At 49.3% G+C, this 7,813-nt stretch overlaps 1 long non-coding RNA gene across 2 annotated transcripts in view; it reads right to left on the bottom strand.

Moving 5' to 3' along the window:
- The window catches only part of LOC102471398 (uncharacterized), a 146,379-nt gene that overhangs the window by 105,150 nt on the left and 33,416 nt on the right, over positions 1-7,813 (bottom strand). The window contains exon 3 of one of the 2 annotated variants that reach the window (XR_003547306.1): positions 6,886-6,942. This is a non-coding gene — a long non-coding RNA (uncharacterized LOC102471398). Of the gene's footprint in view, positions 1-6,881; positions 6,943-7,813 lie in introns of both variants that reach the window. The other variant, XR_336962.1, reaches the window with a different exon arrangement.

Raw genomic sequence — 7,813 nt, forward strand, 5'->3', positions numbered from 1 at the left:
GCCTCCCTTAGGCCCTGACAATAGAGCTGTGCTGGGGCCAACAGGTGGCTTGGTGGTTAAGGGTGCTGGACTCCCACATGGTCGACCATGGTTCAAGTCCCCAGACCAGGCAACTTGCTTTCTCTCTCTCTCTTTCTCTCTCTCTTTCTCTGTTCTTCTCTGGTCAAATTTAAATAGGTAAATAAAGTTAAATAAAATAATTATTTAAAAAATATAAATAAATAGAGCTGTACTGGTCTCTTACCTTGCTCCCAGACAAGGGTCTCTGGTCACACATCTACAAAGTCGCCCCTTGTGTAGCACCATTACTAGTACAGTTCGTGAGCGATGATTTAGAGGGAACAAAATCTTTCCGGAACAGTCTTCCCTAATTCCTCATGCAATTAGGTCATCTGAAAAGTCATGACGTATTTTCTATGCAAAAATATGTCATATGACCCAATATTTGAAAATAATCATACAGACCCTTTGCTGAGAGAGCAACCAGCTTACAAGGAATTAGCTTTAGGTATTTGGGGAGCACTAAGACCCAATGATACCTTGCTATGTTCTGGGCCATCTGACAATCCCAAAGCAGTCCCATTATATATAATCGATAGAAACTTGGGGCTCAGAGACATTAAGTAACTGGCCCAAGGTCACACAGCTAATAAGAGGCACAGCTAAGATTTGAACTCACCCATACACTCCCTATGAAATCCTTAGATATACAACCGAAAGTGTCTCCAAGAACTCTTAGTACACCCACCCTTGGGAGTGCAAGGATGTGAGCCCGAGGACAAAGCACAGGAGAGAAGAGCAGGAACCCAATCTGAAGACCGAGCAATCTTTAGTAGAACATGTAAAGAGAAGCAAGAAGTCATTGCTAACCAGCTCTGTGGCGAAGAGGTAATGACTGTTCATAGGAAGCCAGGTCCCATCTGATGACCACAGTTCAAATCCCTGGCCCTGTCAGCCTGAAACATGTGCACGAGTGCCCGGTGCTGGAGGAAGGGGATGGTGGCACGAACAGACTCCGTGAGTGGTGCTTCTCTCTCCCTCCTGCTCTTCATTCTTATGTGTGTGCACCTACACTCTGTCATGAATAAACAACCACAACAACAAAATCATTGCTGTCCCCAGGGCAGTATCCACCACCTCTAATGCATGTGTGCAAATGCACACACACCACACACATACACACACAGCTGTTGTTTACAGCCCAGGCAGAGAATCCACCCCATGTGACTCCAGGGGCCCAGCACGGCTAGCTGCCTCTCCCAGATGTCACCACCGGAGCCATCGATCACCAACTCAACCCTCATCCTCCCTGACAGCAGGGCAACACTCTTCACTCACCTCCAAGGGGCCTGTCTCTCTCGATGGACTCTGCTGGACAGATACAGAAAGTGAAGTCCACAGCAAGCCCTTACTCTGCTCAAGGATCCCCACTTTCAAAAGAAAATATTCCTTAGTGTGCAAAAAAGGGCCATACAGAACACTGCTCAGAAGAAAGCGCCAGATCTCCAGCCTGTTGCTGTAGATCCGTCTCCGGTCAGCAAGGCTGGGTCAGTGCCTCTGACTAGCTGGCGGAACAAAGCTATGCCTTTGGAATCTCAAGAGTTGGGTTCAAGTCCCAACTTTTCTGTGAACTCCTCAGGGAGTTCACTTCTCTGCCTTGGGCTTTTTTTCCCTCTCCTCTGCAAAATTTAGAGGTTGGACTAAATGCCCCTTTTGGCTATGAGTCTGTATCCACGATCCCACCAGAGCACTTCATTTCCCACCATCCTGTATGGCAGCACAGGGGCAGTCAGCATTGACTAAACAGGTTAGCTCTCCCCTAGGAACGGGGGCCCCGGGATCATCAAGTGCCCCAATTCCTGTCTGCTGGCTCAAGTAGGAATGCCAGACACCTGCCACCCTGACTTGTAACAAACCCTGCTCCTGACTGGCTCAGGAAGGGTATCTATAAAGGCCCACTGGATGGATGAATGGGTCAATGAAGGAATATCTTGGACTTTCCATTTAACTTCCCAATACATTCCAGTCTCCCCAGGGTGCCCACCTCCCCAGTCCATTGGAAATCCAGCACGGTCTCGTGGCCCATGCCAGGTGATGATTTGCCTGCAGTGCTATGGCCCTGGACTTACCCACGCCCCCACGGGTTACTCCTTCATGCAATGAGTAACCCTTTACCTGACAGGTAATTAGCTATTGAGAAAGCCAATTAAAACAGAGCCTGCATTAATAAAGGGGTGCAGGTGTGTATTTGACTACAGATGCGCAATGAATTACTTTAATTTGCAACGAAAACTCTTCTGGTCTGAAGAGCTTGTTTTTCTGTCACAGAAACGGATACATTCAGATCAGCCCCTACTCTTCAGGAGAGCTCAGTGAGGAGAAAGCTCATGATGCAAACCCTGGACTCACTTCTTTAATCAGCACACCGGTCAGACAGCTGGACAGCTGTCTGGGCGCTGGCATCCCTCCTCCTGTGATGCCTGTGGTACTGATGGTGTGGCTGCCCAGCTGCCTCTGCAAGGCCCACAGAAAGGGGAGCCCCTGGTCGTGGTCAATAGGCTTTAATTTCTGCTTGCATGAGCTAAGGAGAGGAACTGAGCCTGGAACATCTCACCTGAGGATGGGAGGATGCCTGGGGTATAAATTGTGTGCATCGCCCTCCAACTTGTCGCCTTCGAGCTGGACAAGTCCAGTGTCTCCAACTACTCAGCTAAGATGTCACCTCCTCTGGAAACCTCCCTTGGCTGCCTATACCACAATAAGAAACTCAAATAACTCACCCTATTTTTAGTTTTCAGTGGTAGCTAACTGCGAAACTCAAACCTGGAGTCAAAGTATGTGGGTTCAAATCCCCACCCTCTATATCTTTGGACAAGTTACTTAACTGTCAGAGCCTGGCTGTTCTCATCTGTAAAATGGGCTACCAGTATCTTCCTCGTAGAGATATTACAAAAATTATGCGAGGTATCGATAGTTTATGTAAAGTGTAACATGTCTGACACGTAGTAGGTGTCTACCATCACTGTCACCCTCATTTTCTGTTTATTCTTAACATCCCTGTGAGAATCAGTCAGTTCTTTTTTTTTAATATAATTATTTTATTTATATTTACTATTTTTAATTTGACAAGAGAGAGAAGGAAAGAGGAAAAGCAAGTTACCAGGTCTGGGACTCGAACCACAGTCAGCTATGTGAGAGTCTAGTGCCCTAACCACCACACTACCTCTGGCCCCAGAGAACTTGCCAGTTCTGAGCAGGTGGGACCACACCCATACACACACACTGATGCACACCCTCTGTCACCACTCCATAAACACTCGCTGAGTGACCAAAGGAAGGACGAGGCAGCACGGGCCTCTGTCTCAGACTCTAATATGCTTCAGAAAGCCCACAGCTGGTAGGAGTCAGGATCTGCTTCCCTAGCGCAAATCTGGGCCCTCCATAGAGAGCCTGCTCCTCCCTCCTGCACAGGTTATGTTTGATGCAAAAATGCAAAGTGAAGGCCGAGAAAGAGAAGAGAATAAACAGCTAAGTGTAAATGTCTGGGAGATCCCAGTTTCCTCCTGACGGGTGGGGCCTCTGGGGAGGCAGATTCAGCATCAACACCTCCATGTGGGACCCAGGAGGTGATGGCGACATTAAATGCCGATTACCCCTGGGCCATGTGGTTACTGCACCACAGTAACCCACCCCCTGAAGCGCCTGATTGCTTAAGCATCTCTTTGCAAAATGTTTATTTTATTTATTTTTTCCCCATGAATGTTTAATCAGGTACCTTGACGAGGCGCACAGCGGTGTTCTCCAGAGAGCAGCCGGAGACGCGTGATACAGTCAGCTATGTGAGAGTCTAGTGCCCTAACCACCACACTACCTCTGGCCCCAGAGAACTTGCCAGTTCTGAGCAGGTGGGACCACACCCATACACACACACTGATGCACACCCTCTGTCACCACTCCATAAACACTCGCTGAGTGACCAAAGGAAGGACGAGGCAGCACGGGCCTCTGTCTCAGACTCTAATATGCTTCAGAAAGCCCACAGCTGGTAGGAGTCAGGATCTGCTTCCCTAGCGCAAATCTGGGCCCTCCATAGAGAGCCTGCTCCTCCCTCCTGCACAGGTTATGTTTGATGCAAAAATGCAAAGTGAAGGCCGAGAAAGAGAAGAGAATAAACAGCTAAGTGTAAATGTCTGGGAGATCCCAGTTTCCTCCTGACGGGTGGGGCCTCTGGGGAGGCAGATTCAGCATCAACACCTCCATGTGGGACCCAGGAGGTGATGGCGACATTAAATGCCGATTACCCCTGGGCCATGTGGTTACTGCACCACAGTAACCCACCCCCTGAAGCGCCTGATTGCTTAAGCATCTCTTTGCAAAATGTTTATTTTATTTATTTTTTCCCCATGAATGTTTAATCAGGTACCTTGACGAGGCGCACAGCGGTGTTCTCCAGAGAGCAGCCGGAGACGCGTGATCAGCCCTATTTGTCACAGAGGGCTGCTCCGTGTGGCCATCGCCTCTGCACTCTGCCTCACTGTCCCAGCCTGGTCCGCCAAGGTCCCCGCCCCACTGCACCCCTGGGGTGTCCAGCATCCCTGGCTGGCAGGAGGACTCTACATGCAGTCTGGAGGTGAGTGGAGTCCTGTCTCCCCCCAGCCTGCTATCCAAGGGGAGACAGAGGGCACCCCAGGCAGCCCCCAGCCGCACCCCTACTTGGACAATTCTGCTTCTTGGAGCCCAGACCAATGCAGAGGGGAACCTGAGCTGCCGACCTGAGAATCTTGCCCAATCTTTTTAATCCCCATTTTTTCCTTCCTTAGTTCTCTTCCTGTATTCAAAGCCACTTGAATAAACAGGGACCAGAGGATTCTTCCTCTCTTCCTCTTGCCCCAGTTCTGGCAGAATGCACTCCCCAAGTGGTTCGCAGTTCCCACAGCCTTTACACCAGGGACAGGAGACCCTAGAGTCTTCTGGAACTCCCGTGGAGGGAGCAGCCAGGCCTCCTCTCTCCCCTTCTCCCACTGCCCACTCACGTGAGCTCTGCTGTAGGCGCCCCCGATTCCAGCTCCCTCACCTGGCCCCAGCCTCCTGGGACGGTGGCAAAAGCCATTACCTCAGGATTAAGCTTCAGTTTGATTCTCATCAAAGACTCTGGTCACCGAGTATTTGCTTAACACCAGACCTTTCAGGCCCCATCAAATTTAACAAGGCCTGACAGATTCGGGATTAAACAGAGAAACCCAGACAAATCCATACTTTCATAGGCGCCCCCAGTGACTGCAGCGGGACAAGCAAGGTTCCAAGAAACAGTGGCCCCAAAGTCAGCTTCTGTGTCCTGAGACCAGAACGAGCCTCCGTCTCCCAGGCCGAACCCCCTGACCTCTGCCCAGCAGCACCCAGGTTGGATCTTCTCTTCACTCTCCTGAGTGAGGAAGCTCAGCTTAGACACGTTCACTGTGGCACCGACTGGGACGGGCGGGCAGAGGGGAAAGAAATGAGAGGAAACTGCCCTCTGGGGTAGGTCTCAGACTGGCCTCCCCAGATCTTAGCCTTCCGACTGCAGGTGCCCACCCTCCCCATCTCAACTCCTAACTCTCAGACAGGCCAGACATGGAACAGCAACGGCAGCGAGCTCTGGGCACCAGACCCAGCACAGCCTTGCAAACTGATTTCAAAAATCGTTTTGTTCCATGTGTAGCTGAGGAGACGGCACGACAAGGTGGAACGCTTGTAGGCACAAAGCAGGTGTCAAATCCGACTTACCGATCGGAGGGCTCTGGCCGGCTCCAAAGCCCTCAGTTGTCTCATCTGTACTATGGAAGCTGTTAGTAAGCACCTTCCTCCGAGAATTGTTTGATGAATGAGAGAAGCTATATAAAACTTGCCAGCACAGCTCTTGGCAAAGCTGGACAAAGCAGATGCCTGACTACCACCCCCCCACCCCATTCTCTCCTCGGTTCTTCCTATTTGATTATGCCATTTGGTTAATTAAAAATAAATAAATAAAGCTAGCAGGTGGTGTGGAGGTTAAGTGTTGGATTCCCATATGGCCAATGGCAGTTCTAGTCCTGGATGAGGTGGCTTGAAAAATTAGGCTGAGTGTGCGTGCTTCAGTACCCAAAGTTCCCAGAGGAAAATGGAGGAGAGGGAATTGTGGGGTGGCCGTCCCCATGGGGGAGGCGGGGGGAATGACTTCTCACTTTCCTTCTTTCTGTTTCTCATGAGCAAGTGCACACACTGTATGGCAAAAACCTAAGAATAAATAAATAAATAACAACATCCCCTGGGGGATGACTTCTCACTTTCTCTTTGTTTCTCTCGGGGCCACCCTAAGGCAAAAGCCTAAGAATACATAAATAAATAATAAATAATAAAATGTCCTTATCTCCTCCTCCTCCATTTTGTATTCCTACCAGCATCAAGTACGATGCACATTTTCCCCCTCCTAAGCCTCTAAATGTGCCGAGCTGGATGACAATTATACCCAAGGAACACCAAAGAAGTAGCAATTGCTGCGCGTCTTGGAGGCTGGAACCCGATGTCTCTCAGGCTCCCTGCCCATTTCTTTTGGCCCTGCCTAGCTGCTAATTTGCATGGCTGCCTTCCTTTCCCAGTGCAAGAGCCTGGCTTAGGCTCAGACTTCATCTTCAGAAGAAGAGAGGGTGTGGGGGGGAGGGGACGTTAGGGAGGCTCCAGTTTTACTTTTATTATTGATACAAAGAAAAACAATGGCTTATGTTTACTGAAAATTAATTTTTTGGAAATTACATTGTCATTTGTTTTACTCTTCTTAATTAAAATTTACTTGAAGAGAACACCCCATAAATTAACTCAAATGCAACAGCAAATTAATTAGCATTTAGTTACTAGACATTACTCACAGACCGGACAAATTGCTTTCAGGCTGTCATCCGCGTTTGGCGTCAGTGGGCAGGGGCGAATCTGTTGGGGAGGAATGGGAGTTATTCTAGCTGGTGTTCCCCCAAATAGTCCCTGCCCGGATTCCTTTTGTCACCTGCACTTCCAGGCACTGAAACCGCCCTGACCGCAAGTCAAGGTCAACCCTTTGTGTCTTCACCTGCAAGATCCAGACTCCCTCACTGAAAAGAATGACAAGAAAAGATGTCCTCAAGACCTCTCCATGCATGGGAGGCAGTTTTGCCTGGAGATCAGAAGATGGCCAGGAGGCATCTGGAGGCCCCTTCCAGCCTCAGGGATTCTGGAGTCAAAGAAAAAGAGTTAGAGAAACCAGTGCAGGGCCAGCCAGTAGATTGGAGGGCAGGACGGCTGGATCCCACATGACTGACTATGCAATTGGAGAATTGGACAGGTGACTTGAAATGCACTGGGTGCATTACACATGCGTGCTCAAAATTGCCAAAAAACGGGAAAACGGAGAAAAAGGGATTTCGGCATGACCATACCATATGGGGATGGGATATTTTCTCTCACTTCCCCTCTCTCTGTCTCTCTCTGGCACATAGGCCCTCTGGCAAATTATAAAAAGACAAGAAAGAAACCAGTGCTGAGTCACTGTATTCTTTTGACGAAAGGTTTCTTTCTTTCTTTCTTTCTTCCATGAATGAAATAGACAGACATAGAGAAAAAGATACAGCACCCCCAATAGGGTCTTAAAGCCGCGATCTGCCTCCAACCTCAGCCGATCCCACATCACGGGCACACGCATGCCTAAAAGACTCAGAGAAGTCCCAAGATACAAACCCAGAAACTGGAGCCTTCCCAGATGGGTCAGCCTCACAAAAATTCAGAGCCCCCAGCCTCACCTATCTGTAAACTGGATGACAGATTGCTG

This window comes from Tupaia chinensis, unplaced genomic scaffold (assembly GCF_000334495.1).
Source record: "Tupaia chinensis unplaced genomic scaffold, TupChi_1.0 Scaffold143824_1, whole genome shotgun sequence".
NCBI classification, from domain to species: domain Eukaryota; kingdom Metazoa; phylum Chordata; class Mammalia; order Scandentia; family Tupaiidae; genus Tupaia; species Tupaia belangeri.